The 15610-nt window shown below is 34.4% G+C and overlaps 1 long non-coding RNA gene across 1 annotated transcript; it reads left to right on the forward strand.

The window, feature by feature from the left end:
* Positions 1–1177: 1177 nt before the first annotated feature.
* On the forward strand, positions 1178–15385 carry LOC110741718. The gene is made up of 3 exons (XR_002518452.1): positions 1178–1953; positions 11776–11871; positions 15035–15385. It is a non-coding gene; the product is annotated as an uncharacterized LOC110741718 (long non-coding RNA).
* Positions 15386–15610: the final 225 nt, after the last annotated feature.

A 15610-nucleotide genomic window follows, 5' to 3' on the forward strand; every position in this document is an offset into this window, starting at 1 on the left:
TTTGTAAATTCAAGTTAATAGTTAATAGTTAAAGGGAATTGTGCAGCAAGTGATCAATCAATGAGTATCAGCTATAGGAAATGATCAACTAAGCTTGAAATAGTAAGTTATGAACTGTTGTATATTAGCTATAGGAAATGAATTTTGCTTAGCTAATAAAGGAATGTAATTTTATTAAGAATGAATAAGAGGAGTGGATAATGCTCATAGTCACAGTAAATTCATCCATGGCAATATGAAATGTTTCTAAAATGCAGTCATCATTTTACTGTGTTTGTATAATAAGTTTATAGAGTGAGCAGACTTGAAAAATCATGTATCAGGCCATGCATAGTTACTCCTGAATAGAATTAGAATTCAACATATCTGTAAATTAGTCAGGAAGAAACATAATTATATGCAAAATGAGGAATAATGCAGGATAGGGTGGAGAGTTATGTCGGAAGAAAAAAATTAAGCATCACAATTATGTGATGATTATATGCAGATTGGTACTAAAACCAAAACTGTGGAAGTGAAATAGAAAAGTAGTAGGAGCAGGCAGTCTAGTGTGGTTCCTTGCAAAAGAAAAGCATATGTCATAGTCAACGCCATTAGTTTTTGTGGCCTACATTACATTTTGTGCTGAGTCACGTTCCATTGGGGTTTGAAGTCAAATGGCCTTTCACTCTCAAGTTCTCCACTGCATGGCTGCTTAGATGTAGAGGTGGCTGTAGGCAGACAGATGAGTTACAAAGTTAAAATGTGTTTATACACAAAGAATGTTGGCAGGTGGCTTTTTATTCTACTTAGATGACTCAAGAACTGTTGTGGATGTGTAAAAAAAAGTAAACGTTTTATTCTATGCTATAGAATGCTTCTGTATGTCTCAAAATGTAAAGTAGGTATCACATTAAACTATATGCTAATATACAGTGAAAATATTAAAACAGTTACAATTTTAGAATATTTTAATTATTTTTTATAACTATATTTTTATAGTAGTAATGCTAATAATGTTATCAAACTCTTATTATATTTGTTTTTTTCAAATACTATATATGGTTATAAAAACAAGTATTATAAATATATGTATATTTCTCAGAAATCATTTAAAAAACAGGTAACTTTTCATGCATTATTATTTTTAAACATTTTAATTACTTTGCCAAAAAAATACATTTTTAACCAACCTTAGCTTGAATAACATATACACTAAAAAATTTATATGTAAAACATTTTGCCGTCTGAGTTCAAATTAGCAGGTCTGAACTGAGGGTAATATTAGAATTGACATTCCAGTTAATCCAGGAGACAGAGGAGGCCTTAGGTATTGTGTCAGGAGTTAGGAGAGTCAGAGTTATAACAAAGAAGATCGTGTAGATCCTTTGAAGAAAAAGTGAGAATAAGCAGCAAGACTAAAGCCAGAAAAAACTAGAATAATGATTGACTCAATTTTGATGAACTGAAAAGGCTATGGATAAAAAGAGTTCCAGAACTTCTTTTTCTATGAAGTCCTGTGCCTGCTCATTGAAAAACAATGAATCAGTCTAGACTTGCAAGATGAAAGAATTCCCTCAAAGCTGGACATTTATATATTATTTATGTAGCATATTTCAATATTGATGGTATAGCCTCATATACAGTTGATTATAAAACCATTATTTCTGTTAGAGTAGGCAGGCAGACATAAGCAGGGCAGGAGAGGCCCTCCCACACATACCAGGAATGCCAGAGAGCATCAGGTGATGGTCAGGCAGCTGTTAAACTGCCTCTCTAACATAATTGACTTCAGCTTTTACCAATGAAAGGCAGGCTCCCAACAGATAGAAAACACCTGAAGCTGGTGATCAGCAGCTTTAGAAAACACCTGAAGTTGGTGATCAGCAGCTTCCAGATAAGATCTCAGCACTCTAAGAGGCAAAATGGCGGAATTTAACCAGTGTACGACCTTTCTTCAGGAACACTCAACTGGTAAGATTTTACTTACATTTCCAGATACAATTCATTGTTTTCTCCACTGTGTTCAGTAGAATTTATTAATTATTCTCTTACAACTATTTTGGTTTTGAATTTCAGCAAATTTTATCCATTTGAGAGTTGAAATTTAATCATCTCTTATTATACTTTTTTGTTTAATCTCAATTTCCCTTTCCATCTTTTGTTTCCAAAACTAGCCACTCTGGTCTGCCCCAGGGTTATTTTTGTTGTTTCCATATGTTCTTGTGTGTAAATGCTGAACTTTTTGCATTTATTGAAAGTATCTTTTCCCCATTGTGCTTCCATCTGTATTATTTCTACTAACTTATCTTCCAGTACAGCTTTCAACTCTATTTATGCATCTAAATTTCTGTTAAGCTTGTCTTTTCAGTTTTTAAAATTAGTTGCTGTATTAAGTTCTAGTGCGTTTATTTCCAATTTACCCTTATTCCTAGGGCATAGCAACTCAATGGATCCAACTCAGATCCTTGGTATTTTCCAGTGCTTCTCATCCTTGATTCTCCTTGAACTGAAATTGTTCTTTTCTTTTCACTTTGATCCTAACAAACTTTCGATTTCTCTTCTCAGCCTCTTAGACAACACTATCTACAAAACCTTTTACCTCTAACCTAGTGTTGATTTGAAATCAGTATATGCCTCAAGGCAAGAAGGAATATAGAATATTGGGTTGAACTTTATATGTCCCTTTTCCTCAGAATTTTAGCATTTGAAGTTCTAAATGCCTTTCTGACCATGTATTCCAATACTTGTATCCTTTGAGCCCATGAGACTGTTGAAAGCTCAGCTTACCTAGTACTTTTGTATACAGCTCTCTAATCACATTAAGTTATTGCACAGTGTGGCTTACTAGTAGACAGCTGACTTCAGGAAGAAAGTGGAATACAAGATTAAGCTCACCTCAAAGTCTTCTTTCTGTATCCATTCTCTGAGCCCCTCAATTCTCACCGCCTTTGTGGTCAAACAGCTTTTCTTGTTGTTTTTAGACAAATATGTTGGTCTTTTGTGATTAAATCATGTATTCCAGAAGAGAAAGTCCTTCATCTCACATAATTTGTCTTCAACCTTTTTAGATGTTGTTCCTACTATCTGGAACACCTTTCACAAATTATTCACCAAGTTGAGAGTTTCTAGACTATCAAAGTCGATTAAAGTGTTGTCACTTTGTAATTTATATGAACCACTTTATATATATATATATTTCACTGCTTTATATATAACTTACTGCTTTATATATGACTCATTTATGTATTTCTGTATAACTCATTTTCTTTATGTTCAGGATGTTATATATGTGTGTGTATATATATGTATATATGCATTATATGTATATATTTGTAATTCTACATTTATGGAAATATTTACTGTCACATATATAACAAATATATATTATACACATACAGTTTTACTTCATTTCAATTATATCATGTTGCCTAAAATAAGGTAGGCTTTAAAATGATATCTTTGTGTCATTTCAGATAGATTAAAAAGATTATAAAAAAATAGAAATGGATATAGAAATCAGTCACAACTTTAGAAAAATAAGTGTAACTTTCTGACAAAATTAAAGTGATAGCTGCAGGAGCCCATTTACCATCAGGGAACATTTTAGGCCCAATAGATTGGGATATTAATAGTCAAAGACACAATCTGTTGTTCATTAAACATTCCACCTGAACAGACACTTAAGATCACCTGTAGAAAGTAAGAACAATTACTCTAAAATGTTCAAGACACCTAAAGAGAAGTGACAGCAGGAGCTAATCAGCTTGTAGAAAATTATTCTAATGAGCTTCCGGCATGTTTTCTTTTGATTTGAAAAGGGTCTATATTGTATTCAAATATCCGTATAACAAGTTGTACGTTCTTTATGTTTTATGCTCATATGTTCTATTTCTGGGGATGTAACAGTAAGCAAACTATAACAGACCAAATAAATCTAATGATTATAGCAACATGGAAGTTAATATGGGTTCAGAAAAAAGAAGCAAAGAAGGGGGCGAGGAGAGTATTGGGAAGTGAAATTTCTAAACAATATGGTGGGGACTCACTGATAAAAGCAGCAGTTGCATAAAGACATGAAGGCAAGGGAGTAAGCCAAATAAATACATGGGGGCGGAGCTCCATAAGCAGAAGAAACCTAGGAGAAGGCCTGACGATGAAATTTGCTCTGATAAGTGCAAGAAAGGTACACAGTAAATAATAGGAAAAGTAGTTGAAGTATTTAAAGAAATAACTGAGAGAGACAAGAAGAGTTTGACAATGGGGCAAAAGGAACTTCTGGAGGGCCAAGTAGCCCACTGTAAGATCTTTTACTTTGAGTGAGATAAGAAGTTGACCATGATGGATTTGAGCAGAAAATGTGGCATGATCTTAATGACATATTAGAAGGTTAATTCTGTGTGAAGAGTGAAATGATTAAAAAAAGGCAAAATTAGGGATACTAGTCACATGGTGGCTCAGGTGAAACATTATTTTGCCTTGGATTCTGGTCGTGGTCCTGGTGATGACCTTGACAGAAGTCAAAACCTTAATATATTTTAAATAAAAAGCAGGATTTTCTGATGGACTACTACATGTGGGATGTGAGAGAAAGAAAATAGTTAAGGGTTATTCCAATTTTTTAAAGTCTAAACAATTGGAATAACAGCTTTGTAATTAATTGGAATGAACAAAACCTTTAAGGAAGCCAATGTGGGTCAGAAGTCAGAAGTTTGTGTTTAGACATATTAACATTGAGGTTTTGTTAAATACACAGGTGGAATGTTTTACTAACAAGGTGAATATAAAAACCTGAATTTCAAGGGTGAAATGGTCTTAAACTATGAATTTAAGATCAATTGACAAAGCAATCGTATTTAATGACATGAGCCTGGAGGAGGTAAATTAAGGGAGTGAATGCAGAAAGAGAAACAAAAGTAGCAGGCAGGAGGAATAAGTTAGGTAAGTGGAGAATAAGAATAAAGTAAAGAAAGAATTTAAAGGAAAAAGGAGTAGTGAACCATACCAAATGCTGGCACCCAGGCTGTAAGGTGAGGACTGAAAAATTATTGGTTTACTATGAAGTTAGTATGGTTAAAAATGGACTCTATTGATGTGTTTCACAAAGAAGTACTGTGTTAGAGGTGAGGCCAAAAGATAACATGGCCCAAGGTCAAGAGAGAATTAGAAAAACTAGAGTAGAAACAGGAGTATGAAGTGAATGAACATAAATGAATCAGCATCTGAAGTGGTACGTAGGATCCAGCCTTATTGCAGGTAGGTATCCCTGCTGTTGTAACCCTAATATATATATATATCTAAGTACAGCTTTATTTCTATATAAGTACAGCATATATATATATATATATATATGTACAGCTTTATTTCTCATTTTTCTAAAACCCAAAGGATAGTACCTGGTTGTGGCCTTCCTCATAGTCACATAGAGATCTACTTACTTTCACTGAGTGGCTGTGTCCTCATTTGGAAATTCTCGTCCCAGATGACAGATGGGGAAAGAAAATATGCAGGAGGCATCCTGCTTCTTAATTTTTTCTTTTGTTTTTCCGTGAGATCATGTCTCACTTTGTTGCACAGGCTGGAGTGCAGTGGCATAATCATGGCTTACTGCAGCCTCGGCTTCGACTTCCTAGGCTCAATTGATCCTCCTGCCTCAGCCTCCCAAGTAGCTGGGATTATGGGCATGTGCCACCATGCCCAGCTAATTTATATTTTATTTTTGTGTAAAGATGGGAATCTCGCTATTTTGCTCAGGCTGGTCCCAAACTCCTGGGCTCAGGCGATCCTCCTACCTCAGCCTCCTGAAGTGCTGGGATGACAGGTGTGAGCCACTGCACTTGGCTTTTAAACTTTTATGAACAAAATGGACACATTTCTGTTCACTTTGGTGACAACTAAGCACGTGGTCCCTTATACAACTACAGACACTGAGAAATGCAGTCTGTGTCCCTGGGAAGAAGATGGAATGGATCAAGAGATTTGGTGTAGTCCACAATGGTCTTCTCCATAGCAAGAGATGTAATTTGTTTTTATATGTTGTAGCATTTAATTTATCTTTAATATTTAAAAGCTTTAGAACAATTTTTGATTTACATAAAAATTGTAAAGACAGTAGAATAATTCCCATATACTCCACATCCAGTTTCCCATGTTAATATCTTAAATCACTATGGTATGTTTGTCACCATTAATGAACAAATATTAATAAATTATTAACTAAAATCTATATTCAGATTTTGTTAGATTTTGACTAAGGACATTTTTCTGTTGCAGCATATTATATTACATTTAGTTTTTACATCTTCTTGGGGTCGTCTTGACTGACCTTTTCAAAGTGCCTGATTTTTGGTGACCTGGGTAGTTTCAAGTCATGATTAAGTGTTTTGTAGAATGTACCTCAACTGGTATTTGTCTGCTGTCTTTCCTCATGATCAGTTTTAAGTTATGAGTTTTGAGAGGAAGACCACGGATATAAAGCAGTATTGTCATCCTGTCCGATCAAGAACGCATACTATCCATCTCACCTATCACTGTTGATGTGAAGACTGATCACCTGATTGTGAACCTTTATCACCTGGCTGATGGTTTTATGTTTAACAGGAACACTAGCATATGTGTAATCCATTTGAGAAAATAGAAGAAAGTAGAAAATGGAAGATAAAAATGAATTAGGAAAAATGATATTGATCCAGTCCACATGTGGACATTTTGGCATTTCGAAGAAACCAGGACAGGGCTTTCTTAGTAACTGAAGAAAAGTCACAATGTGGTGACAGCTTGCTTCCTTTTCTCAGAGAAATGAGAAGTCAGCCTGGAGTGGTGATAAGATATGCTTGCTGTTTGTGGAGAAGTGAGAAAGCGTATGCAATTTGAAGACAATCTGTTTATTTGAAAAAGTCCCCAGTTTACCATGATTTGCTTTAAATATTTTTTAACTTTACAATGATGTGAAAGCAATGTACATTCAGTATAAACCATATTTTGAGAACCTATATAATCATTCTGTTTTTAACTTTCAGTGTAGTGTTCGGTTAATTACACGAGATATTCAACACTTTGATATAAAGTAGGCCTTGTTTTAGGTGATTTTGCCCAACTGTAGTTAACGGTGTTCTGAGTTAAGCTGAGCTATAATGTACAGTAGGCTAGGTGTATTAATGATATTTTGATTTAAGGTATTTTCAATTTAGGATGGTTTTATAGAGATATAACTCCATTGTTAACCCAAGGAGTATATTTACTTGTCACACATACATATTTATATCTACATGACGGTATATATGCAAAACTAAAAGCCAAAGTGAATCACACATAAGTATATTCCAAATATTATCAGTTAACTCTGTATTGATGGCTATGTTCATGAAGAGTGTATTTGTGTGTGCATGCATTTTACAGATTCCACTTGATCATTCATCTTTGTTCACGTGACTAAAAATCAGTTGTTTCATGCTGACGATTCATAGCTATAGGAGAAAAACCCAAATATATTAAAATAAAATTCCTACATTAATGCACAGATGCTTATTTTCAAGAACCATAGAGGGCTGGGTGCAGCAGCTCATGCCTGTAATCCTACTATGTGGGGAGGCTAAGGCAGGAGGATTTCTTGAGGCCAGGAGTTTGAGACCAGCCTGGGCTACATAGCAAGACCTCCTCTCTACCAAAAAAAAAAAAAAAAAAAAAAAAAAAAATTTTTAATTAGCTGGGTGTGGTTATATGTGCCTGCCTGTAGTTCCAACTACTGAGGAGGCTGAGGCAGGATAGCTTGAGCCCAGGAGTTCAAAGCTGCAGTGAGCTATAATTGCACCACTGTACTCTATCCTGGGTGACAGAGTGAGACACTGTCCCCAAAAAAGAACCACAAAGAAAATATTACATTTGTTGTGTGACATTTATATATTTGCATAAATGACATATAAGATAACATGGGTTATATGACATGGCATATGTCATCTTTTATGCCACTTGTGAAAATATATATTTGCACATTTGTATTATGTCAAAGAATTACTGCATGGTTATTCTTTTAACAGTGAGGTATCAAATGATCTAGAACTTTATATCTAGTAGTAATATATGGATTTAATATAAACTTTCATGTTTGAAAGAAACATTTTTAGATCATTTTGATATTAAAATGAAAACGTGGTTGCCATAACTTCTGGAAATTATTTGCCTTTTCATATGGAACATGTGAATGAGATTTTCATTGCCATACTTATGGAAACCTCATTTCTCTTTTACATAAAGAAAACTGTGGATAGTGTAAGTTGTTTGAAACTGGAGGGGAATCAAACAGCAACCATGATTGCACTTGAACTTATACAACCGAAATAGATTTAAAGGATATGAGGGCTTTTGTTTTTGGCCATCTGACTATATATGGCATTAATATAGTTTTTATATTGAATCACTGGCAAGCATGTGAGTTTACTCAGAGGTTTTACGTAAGTTTTTGTTGTGTTATCAATGTAATTCTTTTAGGGAAGTGAAAATTTCTTAAAAAGTCTAACTCACACAAATGTATTAGAAACACTACAGTATTATTCTAATTATGTATAATAAACATTCTTCATGGTTAATATACTTACTAATTGAAAAATAATGTTTACTTAAAATCATTTACACTTTCACTTTAAAATTATTTTTTCAAAAAGTATATGGTTAAAGTTGTGCTTAATCATTGAGAAAATGCAAATTAAAACCACAATGAAATACTACCTCCTACCTGTTAAAATGGCTATTGTCAAAAAGATGAAAGATAACCAGTGTTGGTAAAGATATGGAGAAAAGAGAAACCTCATACATTGTTGACGGGAATTTAGATTAGTACAGCCATTTTGGAAAAGAGTATGCAGTTTCCTCAAAACTAAATATGTAATTACTATATGATTCAGCAATCCTACTTCTGGATATGTAGCCAAAAGAAATTGAAATCAGTACATTAAAATCTTAAGTTCACTTCAGCATTATTCACAGTAGCCAAAATATGGAACCAACCTAAGTGTCTCTCAGTGAAAAAATTAATAAAGAATATTAGCTGTACACAGTGGAATATTATACAGCCTTAAAAGACGGAAATTCTGTCATTCAAGACAACATGATGGAACTGGGGGACATTATGACAAGTGAAATATGCCAAGCGCAGAAAAACAAATATCACACTATTTCACTTATATGTGGAATATAAAATAGTCAACCTCACAGAAGCAGAGAATGGAATGGTGGTTACCAGAGGCTGGTGGAGAATGGAGAAAGTAATGAAGCAAGGGGAAATTTGGATCAAATAATAGTTTTGGTTAGACTGGAGGAACAATTTTTAGTGATCCATTGACTGCATAGTCATCACAGTTAACAATGTGTATTTCAAAACTGATAAAAGAATAGATTTTCATTCTTACCACAAAAAAGTGATAAGTTGAGGTGGTAGACATGTTGATAGCTTGATTGAATCTTTCTACAATGTACACATAAATTAAAACATCAAAATGTAGCCCATAAATGTTATTTATAATTATTTGTCAATAAACACAATTACATAAAAATATAAAAATCACAACCTTTAACCTACGAGACAGTTGTATAAATTAGTATCTTACTTCCAATTAAGAAAATCCCGAATATAGGGATAGTAAGAACATGCTTTAGAATTTTAAAAATATACCCCTACATATTTGTAACTCAGTGAGACACAATTGTGCATTTGAAATTCCAATTTTATTACATACTCAAAATCAACCATATTCATATAGTGGTTTTTTGTAATATAATTTGGCTATCACATCTTGAAAATAAGAGATTTTAAAGCAACCAAATAAGTTTTAAAACTGACCAAATGAGTCACAAATATCTATTATGCATACTACAGAGATAATAGTATAAATATGGAAATAGATGGGTTTTTATTCAAAATATAAATAGCATATTTAATCATGTTTAAGAAATACTTTAAGTACTAATCAAACTAAGGTAAACAAGATAAAAAATGTTCAAAGATTGAAAAGGGAAGATATAAATCTTTATGTACCTAAAAATATTGGAAAAACTGTTAAAAACCAGTATGCAAACTATTAGAAATAAAATGTTTTATCAAGTTGGCCAAAATAACAATAAATATGCTTTCACAAGAAAAGAAAATTATGTATTTGAGAACAATCATCAGAAATTGTATTAATATTCTTAAAGAATAAATGTATTTTGATAGGCATTATTCAAATTGTATCTTATTTTTCTGTCTAGCACCTTAACCGATTTGCTTTTAGCATATATTATATAAAAATTAGACATGTTAGCCTGGCCATGTCAGGCATATTCCCAAAATTCCAAACCCAAATTCTTGTATTTACAAGAAGAAAGCTGAAACCACTCCCACAAACTTTATAGAATTAATCAGGGAAGAGATAGGGAGAGACAAAATAAATCAAAGCTACAGTACATTCAGTATTTATGATTGAGTCAGTTAACTCTCTCACCTGCTTTCTCCCAGTTTTTTGGTATCTATTGTCTTAGAATCATGTAGACCCTGTTATAGGATCATAGTTCCCCTTAACTCTTTGATAGATAATGTAAACATTAGGTTGGTACAAAATTATGGTTTTTCCAATCACCTTTAGCAAAAACCACAACTACTTTTGCACCAACCTGATGAAACATTGTTTTCCCTTTGAGATATTTCTTTAGATCTTGCACACTGATAAAATAACTAATTTAGCGGTTCTGAGGAACCCCACTGAGGTCAGCTGGCCTGACACATCCCACTGACATCAGCAGGTCTGAAGGACTCCACAAGAAGCTGACTCATCAAAAAATGCAGTTTCTACACCCCTGATGATTTTATCCCCTTGACCCTGACCAATTGACTATCTCAATCCTCCAGCTTTTTGCCTTCTCTAATCCCTTTAAAGACTGCAGCCTGAACTCCTCAGAGAGATGGATTTGAGAGTCTCCTTTCATCTCCTCACTCGCTGTGTTGTGATCATTAAACTCTTTCTCTGCTGCAAACCCTGCTGTCTCAATGTAATCAGTCTGTTGCTGCACAGCAGGAAAATGAACCTGTTTTTTCCTATAACAAAACTATATTTGTCTTCCACAACGAAAAAGTAAAACAGTTTAAGTGACCCCAAAAGTCACATGGCATGCATCCTGGGGGACCAACTCTATTGATTTGCTTCATCAAACTATGGCCCCAAAATCTCTGTAAAATAAGGACTATAAGATCTTTCTATTTCTTTTGCCTAGAAATTCCATGGTGATTTTTTTGTAGTCTGTCTTTTTTATCTCCCAGAGTGTCCTCGCTTCCTCCTGATTTTCAAATTCAAGCTCCTTTTTGTTTCTGTTAAGTTCCTGATTTTAAAAGGGAACTTTATTATTCCTTAAACAGTATTACAGCAAACCAGGCATACCCTACCTCTATTTGAAATAATATGTGTACTTATACTCTAATAGGATTGATCACTGAGATACTGCCACACATAGATTAAGCTGATGTGACACTGGCCAGTTTCTTCCTATCCTGGGAGCGTCCCAAAACATGAAGCTGCCTTTTGTAAGCTGCCATGCTCTGTTGTTCATTTGACTCTTCTGCTTATAGGAATGAGATGAAGTGAAAGAGAGCAGAGAAAAACTGGAATGCCTTGTAACGGACAAGGTATCAGGCACTGTGTCAGCTCCATAACAAGCCATATTTTATACAGTGGTGACGACAATCATGCAATGTAAACATTCTTGTATTGATTTAATTCCAGTGAAAGATGATCTTCACACATGAGCATTTTTTTCCTCCGGTAACCATAGGTATCAGTGATCTAGATGCAGAAGTCTTGCTGGCTTCCTGCTTTTCTATGACATCATCCTTCAGAAGGTGGGGCACAGGCAAGAACGTAATGAAAGGTAAATATTGCTTTTCAAAAACCATCATTCCTAAAGTATGTTTTTCATAATTTTACATGCATATTTTTACAAATATATGTAGACATTTCAGTCAAGAACATAGTAGATAAATATTTGAGGAAATGTAACTACCCAACAGGTTCACCTTGGGCATTGCCTAGACAGAGCTGATTTATCAAGATGGGAATTGCAATAGAGAAATAGATTAATTCACAGAAAGCAGAGACTGGAGACTGTATGGGAGACTGGAGTTTTGTTATTATTCAAATCAGTCTCTGAAAACTCAAGGACTAGGGTTTTTAAGCATTATTTGATGGGTAGGGGGGCCAGTGAGTCAGGAGTGCTTGTTGGTTGGGTTGGAAATGAAATCATAGAGAGTCAAAGTGGTCCTCTTGCACTGAGGCAGCTCCTGGGTGGGGGCCACAACGCAAACCAGTTTATTGATCTGGGTGGTGCCAGCTAACCCATCAAGTGCAGGATCTTCAACATATCTCAAGTGCTGACCTTAGGTTTTACGATATTGACCTTATCCTCAGGAACAATTTGGGAAAGGTCAGAATCATGTAGCCTCCAGCTACGTGACTCCTAAACCATAATTTCTAATATTGTGTCTAATTTGTTAGTCCTACAAAGGCAGTTTAGTCCTCAGGCGAGAAGAAGTTTTTTTCTGTTTGTTCATTCATTCTTATTTTTTGAGAACTGGCTGTCATTGTCTTGGTTTCAAAGTTAAACTATAAACTAAGTTTCACCCAAAGTTAGTTTGGCCTTTGAATGGGCAAGGACAGCTCGGAAGTTAAAAACAGATGGAGTTGGTTAGGGCATATCTCTTTCACTGTCGTAATTTTCTGTTACAGTTCTGCAAAGGTGGTTTCATATTTACAGTTACAAATCTGCAAAGATGGATAAATATTTGAGGAGACATTATAGTCTAAGAGAAATGTATATAGATGAGCAAATGAAAGCAAACTATTTTCATATCCTTTTCTCCCATAAAGCATTTGTGAAGGCTGCAAACCCCACAGGGCAGCATGCCTGGCTACAGATAGTCATCCTCCTGATTTTTTTTTTTTTTTTTTTTGAGACAGAGTCTCACTGTGTCATCCAGGCTGGAGTGCAGTGGAGCAATCTCGGCTCACTGCAAGCTCTGCCTCCTGGGTTCACACCATTCTCCTGACTCAACTTCCCGAGTAGCTGGGACTGCAGGTACCCACCACCATGCCTGGCTAATTTTTTTTTGTATTTTTAGTAGAAAGAGACTGGGTTTCACTATGTTAGCCAGGATGGTCTCGATCTCCTGACCTTGTGATCCGCCCGCCTCGGCCTCCCAAAGTGCTGGGATTACAGGCGTGAGCCACCGTGCCTGGACGTGATCCCCCTGAATGTTGAAACCTGGATATTCCAGTGAAGGGGAGGGAGAAGAATGTCTTTTTACTCTGAATGTGTACTTTGTTAACTTGTGCTTAAGACAGAAAATTGATCTAAAGATCTACAAAACTCAAACTTATCCCAAACATGAAGATATACTCCATTTAAAATATTAATAAAGTTTATTTGTACCTTTTAGTGATTTATTTCTTATAAACACAAATCTGTAACTACATATTGACTCATCTCTTCTTGTTTTTTATTTCCTCCTGTAATTACTAAATTGATTAGCATTGTTCTTCATTTTGTCCAAGTAAATTTCCCAATTTCATGATAATGTAGACACACCCCAAAACCAAAACGCATTCAAATATGCAAGAGCAATAACAAAAAAGCTCATGGGAATGTTGAAGCAGTGATTTTTTTTTTTTTTTTTTTTGCTAATGGGAGTGACGATCAACAGTCTTCAAAAAACAATTCTGAAAGTATGTTTCACTGGCAGAAGCCACAGAAGATGAGGTCCCACGGTTATTTTCCAGAATAAAATGATAGAAGGTTACATTTTCCAAGACTATTGGTTCCTACACTTTTTGGCATTATTACATGTGATAAATTTGATGGTAGATATTTCATCATAATTTGAGTGAGACAATATAATTCCCAATCCTGTTCTAATAAACTTTGTGATACATTTCAAAAAAAAAAAATCATTCTGGATCTCAGATCCCTAAAATTTAAAGGGAATGTGTATAATTGGCTATTTCTATTAATGTTTAATTCTATGAATTTGTTATTCACATATGTTTTAGATTAAATATTTTTACTCCTTATTGAAAACCAATATTTATATTTTTTTCATTTATTCATGGCTATTGAATTAAAAGAATCATCTTAACATATTGATTTTTTTTCTCCCTTAGTAACTTGATTTCTAAAACTATGGAAGAATCAAGGCAAAAAAATTTTTTCAGAGCCAGTTTCTTCCAATATAATGTCATATTTGTGTTTATATTATAAACTTTGAATAATCTTCCAGGTTTTAAAACATTTGTCATAATTGAGGAATAAAAAGATAATGTCTTTCAGTATTCTCGAAAATACTGACATTTCTCAAACTTTTTCAAAAAAGACATCTTAATTTTGAAAAATATTTTTATAGTTGTCATGGTGTTATAGAAAGGTTTGTGGTTTAGTTATGTATTTTCAAATTATAGAAAAAATTACCAAAGTATGAAAGAATTAATCTTCTGTATCAATCCAAGGAAAGAGGTGTTCTCTAATAAAATCTTACTTTTTTTTTTTTTTTTTGGAGCTGGAGTCTCGCTTTGTCCCCCAGGCTAGAGTGCAGCAGTGCAATCTTCGCTCACAGCAACCTCCACCTCCCAGGTTCAACTGGTGGGCTCTCCTTCCCCAGCCTCCTGAGTAGCTGGGATTACATGAACCCACCACCATGTCCAGCTAAAAATCTTACATCATTCTTTATAGCTGGTTTATACCATTAAACAGATATACTATCTAGATATTTTATGGTATAATACAAATTATATTTATGACAGAGAAAGCTGATCATAACAATTTCACATGATATGAAAGCTCTCTTTTAATCATCAGTACTTTGAAGCAACCTACAGCCAACCTGTTTAGGGACACCTATGGATATAGTTGTGTGGAAGGATAGACTTTTCCTGTTCATTGTTTATTGTTCTCAATAAAGACCTACATTTATCAGAATTTTCCATCCTTTACATGTAAAAAGTAGACCTTAAAATGGTAACTTACTGTTTTTCTCTTTTTAAAGAACCAATTGGCTAAAAAGTGACATGCAGAGGAGAACTACAAAGTGTGAGAGCCCCATGTTGGCATCTGGCTGAAGCAAACATGGGAAGAACATCAGCAGTATTAATAAGCAGAGAGTGAGACAGTCTCACTTGAACATAAAATGTATCATGTTGGCCATTTATTTAATGCCTATAAAAATATAAAGAATTACCAAGAGATCAATTGCTATGCTGTTTGGTTAAAGTGTACAATGTAGATTAATGACATGTATCTCTAATGTTGCAAATTTATATATTAACCAGGAATGGTGGGGGGTGCCTGTATAATCCCAGCTACTTGGGAGGCTGAATTAGGAGAATCACTTGAACCTGGGAGGCATAGGTTGCAGCGAGTCAGGATTGTGCCATTGCACTCCAGCCTGCGCAACAAGAGGAAAACTCTATCTCAAAAATATAAAATTTAAAGCAAATTTATTTTATTTTTATTTCTTTGACTAATATTTAAACTTTAGGGAATTAAAATTACATGGATTATTTTAAATGCCTTGTTATATCTTTCAATCATGATTCCTAACAAAAGAAGTTATAGCATCTGG

This window comes from Papio anubis, chromosome 15, assembly GCF_008728515.1.
Source record: "Papio anubis isolate 15944 chromosome 15, Panubis1.0, whole genome shotgun sequence".
NCBI classification, from domain to species: domain Eukaryota; kingdom Metazoa; phylum Chordata; class Mammalia; order Primates; family Cercopithecidae; genus Papio; species Papio anubis.